This window comes from Carcharhinus amblyrhynchos, chromosome X (assembly GCF_965287045.1).
Source record: "Carcharhinus amblyrhynchos chromosome X, sCarAmb.v2.hapA, whole genome shotgun sequence".
Taxonomy (NCBI): domain Eukaryota; kingdom Metazoa; phylum Chordata; class Chondrichthyes; order Carcharhiniformes; family Carcharhinidae; genus Carcharhinus; species Carcharhinus amblyrhynchos.
The window spans coordinates 10,078,424-10,097,096 of NC_137359.1; the positions used below are offsets into that span (position 1 = coordinate 10,078,424).

An 18,673-nucleotide genomic window follows, 5' to 3' on the forward strand; every position below is an offset into this window, starting at 1 on the left:
AAGGGGCTCAAGAGCTGCAAAGAGTGTCAGAAAGTGATATTTTCCAGATAGGAGGAACCATGAGCAGTAGTGATCATTCCTCAACTGAGGGCACTTGCACAAGTAAACATCAAAGTTTCCTTTACAATATCAAAGCACAACTCATGTCACCAGGCATTCGGGGAAATGCAATGATACCCCCAAATATGGAGGAAATCATACTCTGGAAGGTTGCAAGTGCCAAAAGTGGGATCATTGTAGGCACAGCCAGGCAACTCAGCCAAGGCACAGCTATAGGAGTAGACAGACTGTGTTGCTCCAGAAGGAGACCAAGGCCAGTACTAGCCCAAATCTTGGAGGTACATCCACTGCCAGCTCAAGCAACAATGCAACTAAGTTGTGTGATTACAATCAAGAGCACCCCAATAATGGTAAAATTGCTGGTAAAAGGACACTCGTTAAAAATGGGAGGTGGACACAGGAGCTGCCGTTTCCATCATCAGGGAGCAGACATGTAACTACCTCCAAACCAGTATCCAACTTTTAAAACTGGAAAACAAAAGGTCAGACCAGCCATCTACACAGGTGAACCACTAAGGATAAAGGACGCTGCAATGACCCCCAGTGACCTACTGACTGCAATTAGTCCGACTCACACTCGCTGTCACGCATGGGCAACGACCAAGCCCAATGGGGAGAGATTGGCTGCAGCAAATCCAGTTAAATTGGTTGGCGATCGGGGCTGAATGAAGTCATTAACAGACATCTTGACATTTTTCAGGAAGGACTTGGGAAGATAGAGGAGCCCAAGCCAAAATTTATGCTGACTTCGATGCAACGCACAAACGTTATAGAGAAAGTGGAAGCTGAACGCAGGACCTTGAAGGTCTAAGCATTATAAGGCTCATACGATTTACAGACTGGGCCGCACCTATCATCCCCATCCTCAAGCCGGATAAATCAGACTGCATTTGAGGGGATTATAAATTATCAACTGGGTCTCTGAATTAGACAGGTACCCAATGCCCAGGAGTGGAGACATCTGGAATTAAGAATCTATTGACGACCATGAAACCATTGTCGATTGTCAGAAAAACCCATCTGGTTCACTAATGTCCTTTAGGGAAGAAAATCTGCTGTCTTTACCTGGTCTGGCCTACATGTGATTCACAGCAACGTGGCTGACTCTGACTGCCCTCAGGCAAGTAGGGATGGGCAATAAATGCTGGCCAACTAGTGACACCCATGTACCAGGAATGAATAAAGAAAAAGGACTTGTACGCCAAGTTAGTTGGCAGCTAGATGTTCACTAAGCTGGATACAAGCCATATTTATCTTCAATGCAAACTAAACGAAGCATCCTGAAAGTACGTTACAATCAATACACAAGGACTTGCATGAATATATTCACCTGCCTTTTGGGGTCTTGTCAGCATGGCCCATATTCCAGCAGACGATGGTGAACATACTTTGGGGTTATCCAAAGTGGCAGAACACGAGGGCAACATCCTGATCATTGGCACCTTAGACTGAGGTCTTCAATGAGGTAACACAATTATTGTCACCAAATCTGTTAGCCCATTTTGACCCCAAGAAGGAACCCATCCTGACGTGTGATGCGTCCCTTGCGGAATCGGGGCTGTGCTTTTGCATTGCTGGAAAGATGGAACAGAAAGAACCGCTGAATATGCATTCTGGACCCCCTAGATGCCAAGCAGAGATGCTTGCAAATTAAGAAAAAGGGATCTTTGGCATAAAGAAAATTGATAAGTATGTCTCTGGTAGGCACCTTATAATAGCGACAGAGCACATACCTCTACTTGGGTGATTCAAAGAAGATGAGGCAATTCTCCCTATTGCTTCCACCTGAAGAGTGTGTTGAGCTTTGCTACTTGCTGCTTACAAATACCTGTTAGAGCACCACTCAGGCACCCAAATAGCCAATACTGATGCTTTGAGTTGCCTTCCACTGCCCGTGAACCCTACTCCCCTGCCAGCACAGAAGAAATTGTGATTACTTTAAATTTTTTTTTGAGACCCCCTATTGGTATCCACAAAACAGGTCAAGACCTGGACACAGATTCAAAAGTGAGCCTGATCTCCAAAGATAACCCTCAGGAGAGGTGAAACCCTACTTGACTAAAAAAAAAAGGATGAGCTCAGTTTGGAGGATGGTATAATTCTCTGGGGGTCCCGACTGGTTGTCCCCCATCCAAGACAGGTTCAATACGCAGACTACAAAGCGTCCATGTTTACAAATCACAAGAGCAAGCTTCAAGCAGTTTGATATTGGTGAGCCCCAGGATGAGATCGTGAATGAGCAGAGACCAGGCTCAGAATGAAATCATAGAATCCGTATGGTGCAGGATGGGCTGAATGGCCTCCTCAACTCTGCACCAATTCTCTGACAGAGCATCTCACCCATGCCCTCTCCCCGCAACACTGTGCATTTACTATTCCTAAATCCCGGGGCGGGGGGGCGCGGGCGGTGGAGAGAGAGAGAGAGAGAGAGAGAGAGAGAGACGGTGCACGGGTTTTGTTCGGCTGCTTCAGTTTCCTCCCACAGTCCAAAGATATGCTGGTTGGATGGATTGGCCGTGCTAAATTGCCCCTTAGTGTCAGCAGGATTAGTAAGGTGAATATGTGGGGTTACAGGGATAGGGCCTGGGTGGGATTGTTATCGATGCAGACTCAATTGGCCTAATGGCCTCCTTCTGCACTATGGGGATTCTATCAAATTCAAATGGGGCACAGGGATGGGTGTGGTGGATGTTATAGACTATTCTACTGCAAAAAAAAAACAGCACACAAAAGCCTGATTTCCTCTAATGTGCACCTTCCAGCAGGAGTTACTAAATAGTAATTCACTATTAATATCCCTTAGCTCAACAGAGACAAGGGGATCAAAATGGGCAAGATCCCTGGTGTGTATGGTTCAGTGCCAAAATCACATTGGCGTGGACAGGATGCTGCTATTCCATTTCTGGAACATCTACAATACTAACAGAGGATCATACAACCTAGTCCAGAGATCCTGTTCAGCAACACTTGACTTAGGATCCAGTGAGCTGCACTCAAATATAATGAACAGAGCCGCCACATTTCCACATCAGAGATTAAACACGTCAACACATTTGAGATAGTTACATTAAAAATCAACAGGCGTTAACAAATTGAGCAGTGAGATAAGAACACACTGTAAAAATTGCTACACAAAGCTGAGGCATAAAGCAAAGACTTATTTCTTTCAGATCAGTTCCTGCTGTCAAAGTACTGATCAAGATTAAGATAGAATATACGGTACATGTCTGTGAAAAGAAATATTGCTGTTCCCTGTGCACATGGAAGATAAAATAATCCCTGTTATGCTGCTTGACAAGTGAAATTGTACAGTATGCAGGGAATGGCGTGAACTCTGCAGGAAAGCAACCATTTTACATAAAACATTGCACCTTTCAAGGTCCAGTGAAGTTTCCAAAAGAGAATGAAATAACTTAGTGTAACCTACTTATTGACCTCATCTGCCTGCTATACAGCTATTAAGGCAGCTCACAACACCAGGTCCAACAGGTTTATTTGGTAGCAAACGCCACTAACTTTCAGAGCGCTGCTCCTTCGACAGGTGAGTGGGAAGTTCTGAGCACAGACAGGACGTATAAAAGGCACACGCTCAGTTTACAGGATACTGATTAGAATGTGAGTCTTTACAGCTAATCAAGTCTTAAAGGTGCAGACAATGTGAGTGGAGATAGGTTAAAGAAATGTGTAGTGTCTCCAGACAGGACAGTAATTGAGATGTTGCAAGCCCAGCCAAGTCATGGGGGGACATGATAGTGTGACATGAACCCAAGATCCCAGTTGAGGCTGTCCTCATGTACGCAGAACTTGGCTATCAGTCTCTGCTGATACTCTGTAAACTGAGTGTGTGTCTTTATATGCCCTGTGATCTGAACTCCACACTCACTTGACAAAGGAGCAGCACTCCAAAAGCTAGTGGCCTTTGCTACCAAATAAACCTGTTGGACTTTAACATTGTGTTGTGAGACTTCTTACTGCATTTACCCCAGTCCAACACCAGCATCTTCACATCTTGCTATACAGCTAACCAGATTAGAAGGGGCCTTATGATGACTTCAGATATCGAAGAGAAAAAGAAACAGGTCCTTAATAATTGGTACAGAGAATACAAATCAAACTATTCATGGGCTCTCAAGATTTTATGTACAATACCCATATGACATGGTGCAGTACTCTGGAGACTGTACTGTGACGGCAAAGTCCCTTCAAGTATCTCCTCCTTTCCAGATTGTTAAAGGCATAAATAACCACCTGAATGCAAATTAATTTGAAGACATTTGAAAAATTATTTACAAATACAACAGGAAAAGGGGGATTAAAAAGTGCTTTCTGGTTCAACTGGCCTATTTCTCAAAGTCTGCAGTCAGCTGCCAGATCTGGAACGTCATTACAAAAACACATATCAAACATGTAAATCAAAGAGGATTCTTACCAGATCCAACTTGCAGGTTGACAAGGTAACTCTTCAAATTGTCAGCAGGCAAGGCTGCCCTGGACCTCATGCTGACAGAGCTCTGACTCCAAACTGACATTTTTTTTCCTTTCTAGCTCTGCCCTTTATAAAAATCCTCAATTTCAGTATCATACATTCACCTTTTCCCATTAGTAACGTCTGTATCCTTGGGCAAGGACTGGAATCATTTCTGTTGCAGGATGCAAAAGTTGGAACACAGCCCACCAGACATTTCTCTGCATATTAAATCTGTCAAGGCAGTAGCAGCTTCGCTTGTCAATTTACAAAAGGTAAAAGTTCAGAAACCAGGTGATGCAGTGGCCTCATACAGGGCACTGCTGTTTATGACCAAAGTTTAACTTTTAGCCCAGGTAGGGTTAATGTCTCCATTCCCTGCTGGCTAATACACAAGATGGACAGCCCTATTCTAGTTCATTGCAGCAAGTCCACAGCAACTCACCAAACCACCTTTGGCAGCACCTTTTAAACCCACAACTTCTACTGTCTAGAAGGATAAGGACAGCAAGAACACCATTACCTGCAAGCTCCCCCACAACCCACACACATTCCTGATTCGGAACTATCACCAGCTCAAAATCCTCAAACTTCCTCCCGAACAGCACTCTGGGCATTCCGAAGCCTACAGGAACAGCAGTGGTTTGAGAAAGTAGCTCAGCACCAACTTTGAAAGCAATTAGGGACAGGCAACAAATGTTGGGCTTGCCATTGAGAACTCATATCCCCTCAAAAGGGGATTTTCACAGGAGCTTGATTACAGTGTGAACATAAGTTTACTTATTATTCACAAGTAGGTTTTAGAAAAAAAAAGAAACCCCACAAAACAAACCAATGTTAAATTGACAACATGGGCTGATGTTGGAAATAGAAACATCACACTTGCACTTACTGAGGGAAAGGGGCACGGCGAAGAAGGAAGTGAGGCATGTTGAAGGGCCAGGAGTGGAGGAATAGAGAGAGTTCTTTGAGGGCTGTAGGGAAGGGGTTAGAGATACAAAGATATTAGAGGGGTAGATAGTATTGGGGAAGCAGGGGGGCTGCAAAAGGACTTGGACAGGCTAGGAAAGTGGGCAAAGAAGTGGCAGATGGAATACAATGTGGAAAAGTGAGAGGTTATGCACTTTGGGAGGAGGAATGGAGGCAGCTATTTACCATTTATATAGATGATCTGGAGGAGGGAACCGAGTGTATGGTGTCAAAATTTGCTGATGACACCAAGATTGGTGGAACGGCAAATTGTGCGGAGGGTGTGGAGAGTCTACAGAAGGATCTAGATAGGCTGGGTGAATGGGCCAGGAAATGGCAAATGGAATTTAATGTTGGCAAGTGTGAGGTGGTCCACTTTGGTAGGAAGGATTATTACTTACATGGCGAAAAACTGCAGCAGGCGACGGTGCAGAGGGACCTCGGGGTCCTTGTGCATGAGTCGCAAAAACCCAGCTTGCAGGTGCAGCAGGTGGTCAGGAAGGCGAATGGGATGCTGGCCTTCATAGCGAGAGGGATTGAATATAAAAGTAGGCAGGTCTTGCTGCAGCTGTATAGGGCATTGGTGAGGCCGCAGCTGGAGTACTGTGTGCAGTTTTGGGCGCCGTACTTACGCAAGGATATTTTGGCCTTGGAGGGAGTGCAGAGGAGGTTTACTAGGCTGATGCCGGAGTTGAGGGGGTTGAGCTATGAGGAGAGGCTGAGTAAACTAGGCTTGTACTCGTTAGAGTTTAGAAGAATGAGGGGAGATCTCATTGAGACGTATAAGATGATGAATGGGATGGATAGGATAGAGGTGGAGAGACTTTTCCTGCTCAGAACGGACAGTAGGACTAGGGGGCACAGCCTCAAGATAAAGGGGGGGCGGTTTAGAACGGAGTTGAGGAAGAATTTCTTCGCTCAAAGGGTGGTGAATCTCTGGAATTCTCTGCCCGTTGAAGTGGTGGAGGCTACCTCGATAAATATTTTTAAGAAGCGGGTTGATGGGTTTTTGATAAGAGAGGGGATTAAGGGTTATGGGGAGAGGGCGGGAATGTGGAACTGAGCCATGACAGATCAGCCATGATCTTATTGAATGGCAGGGCAGGCTCAAAGGGCTAGATGGCCTACTCCTGCTCCTATTTCTTATGTTCTTATAGACTATTTTCTAAATGGGAAAATGCTTAGGAAATCAGAAACATAAAGGGACTTGGGAATCATGGTTCAAGATTCTCTTACGGTTAACATACAGGTTCAGTCAGCAGTTAGGAAGGCAAATACAATATTAGCATTCATGTCATGTCGACGGGATTAGAATACAACAGCAATTCAGCTGGTCAAATCCCATTTGGAATATTGAGAGCAGTTTTGGGCCCCATATCTAAGTGGGTATATGCTGGCCTTGAAAAGGGTCCAGAGGAGGTTCACAAAAAAAGGATACCTGAAATGAAGAGCTTGTTGTATGAGGAACGGTTGAGGACTCTGGGTCTGTACTTGGAGTTTAGAAGGATGAGGTGGGGTGGATCTTTTCAAAGATTACAGGATACTGAGAAGCCTGGATAGAGTAGATGTGGAGAGAATCTTTCCAATAGTAGGAGAAACTAGAACCAGAGTGCACAACCTCAGGCTCAAGGGACGATACTTTAAAACAGAGATGGGGAGGAATTCCTTCAGCCAGAGAGTGGTGAATCTGTGGAACTCTTTGCCGCAGAAGGCTGTGGAGGCCAGGTCATTGAGTGTCTTTAAGACAGAGATAGATAGGTTCTTGATAAATAAAGGGGATCGGGGGGAAAAGGCAGGAGAATGGGGATGAGAAAAATATCAGCCATAATCAAATGGTGGAGCAGACTCGATGGGCCGAATGGCCTAATTATGCTCTTATGTCTTATGGCCTTACAGGGAGGGGCAAGGCTATGGAGAAATTTGAACTCAAGAATGGGAATTTTCAACTTGCAGGTGTCAGGACTAATTTCTTTGAAGTTAGGACCCATGATAGATTTATTCATCATTCCACTCAAAAATACTTTTTATATTTATTGTGGAAGATAGAGTCCAAATTTTGGGGAGGGTGAGTTCTATGCACTATCCTCCTGCACAAGAGGCAATTAGCCTCCTAATTCAACTTTCCTCCTCCACCACTCCCCATGTAGTACTCTGCAGCATTTATCAGCTGTGTAGAGCTTTAGGGACTTTCATAGTACACACTGTGTAAAAGAGTTGATTTTAAATAAAAGGTGGAGGATAAAAATTCAACTGTATTGGGCACTTACGAGAGTTGATCTAACCTTAATGACCATCAGATAATCTACTGCGGAACTCATTTAAAACTGTATACACAAAACGACAAGGCGGTGCTGAGATCTAAAATTATTCATTAAGTGTGCGAAGGTTGGGAAATACTGACAAACAGGCTGCACCTATGTTTCTGCCATTTAAGGTGAAATGGTTCCTTTAAAGCACCATCTTTTAAGCTTGCTGTCCACGTATACTGGTTTCTTACCAGAAGGGGAAAAAATGTTGGTCCCTTTAACTCACTTCCATTCCCCTCCCCAACACAAAAAGCAAAATTTTTTTAACCAGAACATTCCATCACACATCAACCAGGTGAGCCACCCAGAGCTGCTGGTCCCGAATCGGGAACCTACTGAAGGTCAAGTTCTATTCAGAAGGGCCATTTACCAGGCTGACTCACGCTAACAGTCTTAATACAATAATGAAACACGATGCTGTGCTTCAAATTGCTTCCATTTATTTCAGCTCTGATTTAGTTTATGCTCCTGAGTGGAATGAAAAGATGTGGAGATGCTGGCATTGGACTGGGGTAAACACAGTAAGAAGTCTCAACACCAGTCCTGTTGGACTTTAACTTGGAATGAACAAGCGCATGTGCTATGCTGGTGTATTGGTGCCTCTCTCATTCTGGGGATGGAATTTCCCTACAGAGGGAAAATTACTCAGACTACCAACACAAAAAAAAAGCACATGATCTTGGTCTGTAGAAACCAAGACCTCATCCTGATTCACAAATGGTGTTAACAAGGCAACGAAAGTGTTATTTGCTGAGCCAGCTGGCGTGCTACTGGGGCCATTGGCACCACTTCATTTATTTTGACAGGAGTATCGGCCACCTCTGGCACAGCACAGTCATTTAAAGATGGTGTAATGGTCTTGATTGTAAATATATGGAAATGGAGATATAGTAGCCGTCCAAGGCACTCCTACATTGTCACTGGGTCAAAATCCTGCAACTCCTATCCTCGCAGTACTGTAGGTGTACTTACACCACACGGACTGCAGCAGTTTGAGAAGGCAGCCCACTACCACCTTCAAGGGCACTAATAAATGCTGGCCCTGCCAGCGATGCCCACATCCTTAATACTCATACACAGGAGTAGGCCAAATATAGAAGCAAAATGCTGTGGATGCTGGAATCTAAAACAAAAACGGAAAATGCTGGAAAATCTTGGCGGTCTGACAGCACCTGTGGGGAGAGAATAGATGCAACGTTTCAAGTCTGAATAACTCAACGTCAGGAGTAGGCCACTTAGCCTCTCAAGACTGCTCCATCATTCAATACAATCATGGCTAATCTGATTGCAACTTCAACCCCACGTTCCTACCCACCTCCAATAACCTTTCACCCTCTTGTTAAATCAAAAGTCTATCCACCTCCGCCTTAAAAATATTCATCAGGTGACGAAGGGGCAAACCCCAAAAGCTAGTGACATTTACTATCAAATAGACCTGTTGGATTTTAACCTGGTGTTTACCCCAGTCCAATGCCAGCATCTCCACATCTGTTCTCTCTCCCCAGATGGGCTGAGATTCCAGCATTTCCTGTTTTCGTTCGAGATTCCAGCATCTGCAGTATTTTGCCTTTATTTACATCAACAATGTCACTAGATACTTCTTTCAAGACCTTAGGGCAAAATCCATCCAGACCCAGGGATTTGTCAGCCCGCAGGTTCAACAATTTGCTCAATAACACTTTCCTGCTGATTGTAATTTTTCAAAACTCCTTCCTCCCTTCCACTCTGATTTACAGCTATTTCTGAGATGTTACTGGTGTCCTCTTATGGTGAAGACTGATCTAAAATCTGCCATAGCCCTGATTACCAATTCTTGTGACATGCTTTCTATTGGATCAACACTCCATTTTTTGTTTTTTTTAAAAAATCTATAGAAACTCATACTGTCTTTCTTTATATTACTAACTTTCTGTCATTCGTTTGCACTCATTTTCTTTTGGCAACATAAAGAGAAATAAAAAATGACAATCTACTGACCTGCCACATCTTTACAAAATAAAACGTGCTTTAAGTTGAATATTGCCTTTAACTTTTTTTTAGTTCACCATGAATGATGGGCCCTCCCCTTGGAATGTTTCTTCCTCATCAGAACGGGTGTAGTCTGTGGATTCATAAATATCCTTTCAAATCTCTGCCACTGAATCTCTACTGATCTATCCCTCAAGCAATTGAGGGATAAATTGAGGACCAAAGAGCAGAAAGTGGAATCGTTGTGGGTGGAGATTAGGAACAGCAAAGGGAGGAAGACGCTGGTGGGTGTCATTTATAGGCCCCCGAATAATGATCTGGAGGTGGGGCGGGCTGTTAACGCACAAATAAGTGCGGCGTGCAGGAATGGAATGGCGATAATTATAGGAGATTTCAATCTACATATTGATTGGTCGACCCATGTTGGACGTGGTGGGCTCGAGGAGGAGTTCTTGGAATGCTGCTGGGATAGTTTCCTCGAACAGTGTGTGTCGGAGCCGACGAGGGAGTGAGCTATCTTGGATCTGGTGTTATGTAATGAGGCGGGTAGAATTAGGGACCTTGTGGTGAAGGATCCTCTTGGGAAGAATGATCATTGTATGGTGGAGTTTCTGATGGAGGAGGAGAAAGTGGGTTCCTGGACATGTGTCCTTTGTTTGAACAGAGGGGAGTATGGTAGGATGAGAGAGGAATTGGCGAACGTTGATTGGGGGAGCACGTTGGAAGGTAGGTCTGCTGAGGAACAGTGGAGGATCTTTAAGGAGATCTTCCTTGGTGCTCAGCAGAAATTTATTCCGATGGGTAAAAAGGATCGTAGGAGGAGAGATAATCAGCCGTGGATAACGAAGGAGGTAAAGGAAAGTGTTAAATTAAAAGCGGATGCGTTTAGAGTAGCTAAGAGTAGTGGGCGAGAAGAGGATTGGGAGAGGTTTAAATGTCAACAAAGAATGACAAAGAAGTTGATAAAGAAGTTTAGGATAAACTATGAAGCTGGGCTAGTGCTTAGTATAAAAAAGGGTAGCGAGAGTTTTTATAAATACATAAAAAGGAAGAGGCTGGCTAGGGTGAACGTTGGACCCTTAGAGGATGAGAGGGGGGACTTAGTGGTAGGGGATGGGGAAATGGCAGAGGCCTTGAATAACTTTTTTGTTTCGGTCTTCACGGAGGAGGACGTGAATAATTTGCCGGGCGTTAGCGATGGAAAGATGGTAGGAGTGGAGGGCCTGAATTACATTATTGTTACTAGAGAGGCGGTGCTCGACAGACTGGAGGGACTGATTGTGGACAAGTCCCCAGGACCGGATGGAATGCATCCAAGGGTTCTGAAAGAAATGGCGGAGGTGATAGTGGATGCCTTGGTGATTATTTTCCAAACGTCGCTGGAATCTGGGGAAGCGCCGGAAGATTGGAAAACGGCTAATGTTACGCCGTTGTTCAAGAAGGGTGGCAGGCAAAAGGCAGGGAATTATAGGCCAGTTAGTTTAACGTCTGTTGTAGGTAAAATGTTAGAATCCGTGATCAAGGAGAAAATAGCCAGGCATTTTAAGGAGAATTGTTTGGTAGAGCAGACGCAGCACGGTTTCGTTAAGGAGAAGTCGTGTCTGACAAATTTATTGGAGTTCTATGAGGATGTGTCTAGGGCGGTGGATGTGGTCTTTCTTGATTTTCAGAAGGCGTTTAACAAGGTGCCTCACAAGAGGTTATTACAGAAGGTCAGGGGGCATGGAGTTGGGGGTAGGGTGTTAGCGTGGATAGAGGATTGGCTGTCAAATAGGAGGCAGAGAGTGGGGGTCAATGGGTGCTATTCGGATTGGCGGTTGGTGACTAGTGGAGTGCCCCAGGGGTCGGTGCTGGGGCCTCAGCTATTTACCATTTATATAGATGATCTGGAGGAGGGAACCGAGTGTACGGTGTCGAAATTTGCTGATGACACCAAGATTGGTGGAACGGCAAATTACGTGGAGGGTGTGGAGAGTCTGCAGAAGGATCTAGATAGGCTGGGCGAACGGGCCAGGAAATGGCAAATGGAATGTAATGTTGGCAAATGTGAGATGGTCCACTTTGGTAGGAATAATGGTAGGAAGGACTATTACTTACGTGGCGAAAAACTGCAGCAGGCGACGGTGCAAAGGGACCTCGGGGTCCTTGTGCGTGAGTTGCAAAAACCCAGCTTGCAGGTGCAGCAGGTGGTCAGGAAGGCAAATGGGATGCTGGCCTTCATAGCGAGGGGGATTGAATATAAAAGTAGGGAGGTCTTGCTGCAGCTGTATAGGGCACTGGTGAGGCCGCAGCTGGAGTACTGTGTGCAGTTTTGGTCGCCGCACTTGCGCAAGGATATTTTGGCCTTGGAGGGAGTGCAGAGGAGGTTTACTAGGCTGATGCCGGAGATGAGGGGGTTGAACTATGAGGAGAGGCTGAATAAACTAGGCTTGTACTCGTTAGAGTTTAGAAGGATGAGGGGAGATCTCATTGAGACGTCTCAGATGATGAATGGGATGGATAGGATAGAGGTGGAGAGGCTCTTCCCGCTCAGAAAGGACAGTAGGACTAGGGGGCACAGCCTCAAGATAAAGAGGGGGCAGTTTAGAACAGAGTTGAGGAGGAACTTCTTCACTCAAAGGGTGGTGAATCTCTGGAATTCTCTGCCCGTTGAAGTGGTGGAGGCTGCCTCGCTAAATATTTTTAAGACGCGGGTTGATGGGTTTTTGATAAGCAAGGGGATTAAGGGTTATGGGGAGAGGGTGGGAAAGTGGAACTGAGACACGACAGATCAGCCATGATCTTATTGAATGGCGGGGCAGGCTCGAGGGGCTAGGTGGCCTACTCCTGCTCCTACTCCTATTTCTTATGTTCTTAATTTGACAGTTCGTTTTAGCTAGCTTTGCTTTCCTGCCTTCACAGTGGCCTTTAAGTTTAAAATCCTAGCCTTGCACACGCTCCTCTCTCCCTCTAACAGGATGTAAGATTCAGTCATATTGTGATCACTGCTACCAAGGAGTGCCTTCACCATGAGGTCATCCATGAATTCGACTTGTTGCATAATACCAGGTCTAGTATAACCAACCTGAATGTGACCATCTCTAAAAATAACCATTGTGAACTCCCCATTGATGCTACCTTTGCCCTGCAATCTAGATGCAGATTAAAATCCATGATTATTATTGTACCTTTCTGACAGATCCCCATTATCTCTTCTCTCTAGTCCATCCCACCTTGTATTAAGTAGCCTGTACACCACTCCCACAATCAAATTCTTGCCTTCATCATAAATCCAAAATGTGTTCCGACAGTACAGATCCCCACTTTCGAGTACTGGTGCTAGCGCCCTACAAATCAGAACCTACTTCTCCCACGTCAGTCGAGTCACATATTCTTCTCTCTCATTCGTCCTATGCCAATTTGTACATCATTCAGGTAATAAATCAGGAAATTACCACCCTTGAAGCTCTGTTTCTTAATTTCCTGCCTCTCTCGTCACACTGACTATGCAGAACTTCCTTTCTCATTCAGCCTGCTTCATTGGTCACATGGATCCTACATGGACCACCACAGGATCCTTCTGTGCCCACTACAAGTCCCTCTCCAGCCCTGGGTAGATGGCCCACCTTAGCACTGGGTAGGCACCAGTGAACTGGACTCTCAAGTGTCAGTGCCCCTTGCCAGGCTGTCCCCTATCACTATGTTCTTGTGCACTCCCCAACCTGAATCGTTTCCTGTAGTAAGGTGCCACGGTCTGTCAGCTGATCTGAACAAGCCAAAAGAATCTCAAATCTGTTAGACAATTGCAGAAACTGACACTCCTGCCTCTGGATCCCCTTATCTGCCTCAGCAGCAGTCACACCCTCTTGTCCCTGACCACTTTCCAAACTAGAAGACCCTATCCTAAGGGCTATGGCCATACTGAGACAAAAGTGCCCAGCTAACTCTCTCCCTCACTGATGTGTCGCAGTGTCCGCAACTCAACCTCCAGATCAGCGACATGGAGCTGAAGTTCCTCAAGCTGCGAACACTTACTGCAGATGCGTTTGCCCTGGATCATGCTGATATTCGGGAGCTCCCACATTTTGCAGCCTTGACACATCACCTGTTCTGCTCCCCTTAATGTGTGTTTTAAATCATTACTTAATTTAGTTTAGCACTTTTTAGAATAGCATCCTATAGTGCAGAAGGAGGCCATTCAGCCCATCGAGTCTACACTGACCAGGCCCAATCCCCACAACCACATGCATCCACCCTAATTAGTCCCCCTGACACTAAGGGGCAATTTAGCACAGCCAATGCACCTAACCTGCATGGCTTTCAGACTATGGGAAGAAACCGGAGCACCCAGAGGAAACCCACACAGACACAGAACGTGCAAACTCCACACAGACAGTGACCCAAGCCAGGAATCGAACCCAGGTCTCTGGTGCTGTGAGGCAGCAGTGCTAACCCACTGTGCCACCCTTTTACGTATCTTACTAAACTTACCATCAAGTGGTGTACTGTTTTAACTTTGGGGGGGGAAGAGAGTAGAATTTACCCACTTACCAGATTCACACCCAAGAGCTATCCTTTCCCTCCAGTATCAGGGTTCAGAATTAATCGTTGTAGGTTTTCCCCACACACCTTTTGTCTACAGGTGATGTCACGCAAACAACCTTATACGTGGCAGTTTTGCACTTTAGTTTGACAAGTGGAAGGCGTGTCAGAGCTCAGAACTCTTGAGCAACTCGAATATTAATCTCAGAACAAGGAAGTCTCACTTACAAATGCTTCAAGCATTTCTCTGTCGTAACACGGCAAAATTACTCAGTGCTCTGCTTAAGGGACACTTTTTAAACCAGTGTGGCCCAACAGAAATCACTGACTAGTGACAAATGTGGTTGTGGTGACACCATTTCAGCCTTATGCACTAATTTAGTGGAAAACAAATTACATTCACTCATACAATACCACAGAAAGACTCTAGAATCCCTACTGCGCAGAAAGAGGCCACTCATCCCACCGAGCCTGCACCAAGTCTCTGCCCTATCCCTGTAACCCCATGCATTTACCATGGCTAATTTACCTAACCTACACATCTTTGGACTGTGGGAGGAAACCGGAGCACCTGGAATAAATCCACACAGACATGGGAACAAAGTGCAAATTCCACACAGTCAAAGGCTAGAATCAAACCCAGGTTCCTGGCACTGTAAGACAGCAGTGTTGACCACCATGCTGCCTAGTACTGGAAAATAAACTTCACTAGGGTATATTTTCTCAAACATCTACCATTATTCAGTAACCAGAATAAAAAACACTCGCTCAAAATAACTCTCATCCTGCTTTTCATCTTACCATTTTACTTACAACTGCATTTAGTGAAACAATTTCAAGTACTTGGACAAAACAAAGCTAAAAGTCCACACGAAGAAACCGTGCAGTACAAGTGTGGAGTGCAGGAGGCAGCCATTCAGCCCATCAAGCCTGCACCAACAATAATCACACCCAGGCCCTATCCCTGTAATCCATAGTGATTCCCCACAGAGTCAGCTCAATTCCATCTTTTGGATGAGTAGCTGGTATGTGGAGATCATACTCTTCCCCTGTTGGAAGAGGGGAAAAGCTGCACGATCAAAAGGTCGACTTTAACAGGGTCCTTTCGGTTGCTATGCAGAAACTGGGATAACCCTCACCACCTTCTGCTGGAGTGCAGTTAACATCCATCAACTTACTCATCTGATCAGAAGTTGTGTATGTGCAGCGGTCAAAACTCAGCCTATTCTTCCTTTCCATGAGCTTTATTGTCATGCACATTCAACTGTGACCCAGCATTGAAACCAGAATAATGATAAACGTGCAAACACAAGTTCACAGTAAACACTGAGTCGCATTATAAACAGGGTCCAAACACACTACCAAGAAATAGCTTCTGCATAAAGTGATCCAACATAGAAATGTCACACACTAAGTAACAGAACTCAAAAAACACAGGATCTGGATGCAGATTTTCAGTGCTGGAGTCCTAACTCAGGGGTCATTCCTCATTCATTTATTCTTGTGATTCAGGTGAACCTTAGAAGATTCCATGGGATTATTTGAAGAGAAGAAAGGATTTCTCCTTGCATTTTGGCCAGCATCCCTTCCCGAATGTCCAAAACTAAATACCAGTGAACCGGGCCATCACCTCAATGCTGGAGACATTGAGGCCCAAAATGGCTACTAAGTTTGCCTAAATAATGCTTCCAGTTCATGCTTCCTTCCATAATTTAGGTGAAAAGGCAACTGAAACCTTAAGAACCAAAGTCACATCCTTTATAGATATCAATGATGGCATACTGCACCAAAGTATCAATTCTGACAGGCTAGAGTAAAAAGTAAACAGTAAACAGCTTGAAAGATGAACTAGATTTGAGACAGCTTTCTCAACATCAGATTGACACCATGTACCATCAGCAGAAGAGGGATGAGGTCAGGGGCTTGATACAGTTCCTGGCAGGGGTTGAACAGAATGGCTTTGGTTTTACCAATATTGAATGACAAATAAATTGGCATTATCCACATATGGGTGGCACAGTGGTTAGCACTGCTGCCTCACAGCGCTAGGGACCCAGGTTTAATTCCCAGCTTGGGACACTGTGTAGACTCTGCACATTCTCCCCGTGTCTGCGTGGGTTTCGTCCAGGTGCTCTGGTTTCCTCCCAGATACGTGCAGGTTAGTTTGATTGGCCATAGTAAATTGACCCTAGCATTAGGGAAGATTAGCAGGGTAACTATGCGTTATTACAGGGAACAAGACCTGGGTGGGATTGTGGTCAGTGCAGACTCGATGGGCCAAATTGCCTCCTTTTGCAATGTAGGGATTCTATGATTCCTCTATCAATCCTAGAGTACATTAAAGGTTACGGAACCCCATGCGGCTGTAGGAAGTTGAATTTGGCTATTGTCGGTGTAGCTACATGGGGAACCATATCCATTAGGAACAGGTGGGGAGCATGAATGGAACCTTTGGGTACACTGGAGGTGATCATGCAGGTACAGGAGTGGAACCACAGCAGTGCTAGAGGAGAGGTTCACTTTATTGCACTATACAATAGCCATTAACTTAGCACCTCCTGCCCTTCATCCACTTGGCAATGTTGTACATGAAGGTTTTTTTTTGAAAACCCTTCAGGATGAATACATGGTAAATTCTAAAATCCCTACAGTGCAGAAGGAGGCCATTCAGCCCATTGAGTCTACACCAGCTCTTAGAGCATCCCAACCAGGCCCCATCCCCGTAACCCCACTAATCCTAACCTGCACATCTTTGGACTGTGGGAGGAAACCCTCTCAGACACAGGGAAGATATAGAAACTCCGCACAGACAGTGACCCGAGGCTAGAATTGAACCCAGGTCCCTGGCGCTGTGAGGCAGCAGCAGTGCCAACCACTGCGACAGTGAAGTTGTGTGGTTTTCTTACACCACACTCACAGGAGAACAGACTGAGTCATTGGTGTCATTAAATAGGAGCTAGGAACCTGATGGAAGCATTTGGGATAATCACTTTAGCCTAGTTTTGACATCCAACCTACACTGAAAGGGGCCTCAGAATCACATTATTAGTTTTAATGGCAAACTACAATGCCAAAAGGCTTTCAGCAAATTTTTCCTGACATCCATGGATGCCATCTTAATATTCTGCATCATTCTCTCTGGAGATTGTTTAATGTGTGATATTAGTAACATATTTGATTCAAATTCCTGCGAGTGCCCAATGCCAGAGTCAGAAGAAATTGCAAGGAAATGTCTTACCAGCACGTTGATACAGTAAATGTTACACAGCCTGCTTTTACCCCACTGAAGTTTTAAATGTGTCTGTTGGTAATGTTGCTAAAGCTGCCTGCAGGATAAGTAGTTGGCAGCAAAATAAGAGACAGGAAATGATTTCATAAAACCACAAGAGTAACACGCCTCAAAATGCAGCCATTACCCAAGCCTCAGTATTGGGCTAAAATTTGTTGGCCTTAGCTCAATGCACACTGTTCTTCATATACCCCTCACATTATACTCCATCTGCCAAACATTTGCCCACTCACTTAACCTATCTACATTCCTTTACAGACTCTGCTCCTCAATTTGCTTTCCTATCTTCGCATTATCAGCAAATTTTGCTACTTTGTCCCTTCATCCAAAGTTTTTATAGATTGTAAGTAGCCAAGGCCTCAGCACTACTGCCTGATGGATCCCGAGTTAGTTTGCCAACCTAAAAATGGTCCACTTATTTTAAGTGTTAGTTGGCCATCTTATTAGTTAGTTAGCCGTCTAACCACACTAATATTTCCCCCAACACCATGAGCTTTTATCTTGTTCCATAATCGTTTATGGTAGTTTTACCAAATGCTTTTTGGAAATCTAGATACAAAGTTTATTTATTAGTGTCACAAATCAGCTTACACTAACACTGCAATGAAATTACTGAAAATCTGCTAGTCACCACACTCTGACACCTGTTCGGGTCCACTGAGGGAGAATTTGGCATGGCCAATACACCCTAACCAGCACATCTTTCAGACTGTGAGAGGAAACCCACACAAACACAGGGAGAACATACAGACTCCACAGGTGCTTCGGTCCGCCTTGTTGTCCAACAAGGGGCATACACGCGGTGGATCGTGTGAGGGCTGCTCTTGGATGTTTCAAAAGTAGCCTAGTGCTTCACATCATTAGTGTACGCTTAAACTGGACCAGATGCTGAGCAACACGACAGCTCAGTGACTGTCACTGTTTGCTGTGCAGATACATGGATTTGAGCCCATGTCTGGAGGAGTTTGCGCATTCTCCCCTGTGCTTGCATGGGTTTTCTCCAGGTGCTCCGGTTTCCTCCCACACCCCAAAGATGTGCTCTTAGGCTGGTTGGGGTAACAAATTGTCCTTAGTCTCCCCTCAATCTGGTTTCCA

The 18,673-nt window shown here is 45.0% G+C and overlaps 1 protein-coding gene across 3 annotated transcripts in view; it reads right to left on the reverse strand.

Moving 5' to 3' along the window:
* Positions 1 to 18,673, reverse strand: part of LOC145361859 (polypeptide N-acetylgalactosaminyltransferase 6-like) — a 78,557-nt gene that overhangs the window by 51,527 nt on the left and 8,357 nt on the right. Inside the window, exon 1 of one of the 3 annotated variants that reach the window (XM_080217842.1) lies at positions 14,299 to 14,394. The exons of the other annotated variants lie outside the window; for them this stretch is intronic. The gene's annotated coding sequence lies outside the window, so the exon portion shown is untranslated. Of the gene's footprint in view, positions 1 to 14,298; positions 14,395 to 18,673 lie in introns of those variants that run through there. 3 annotated transcript variants of the gene reach the window in all.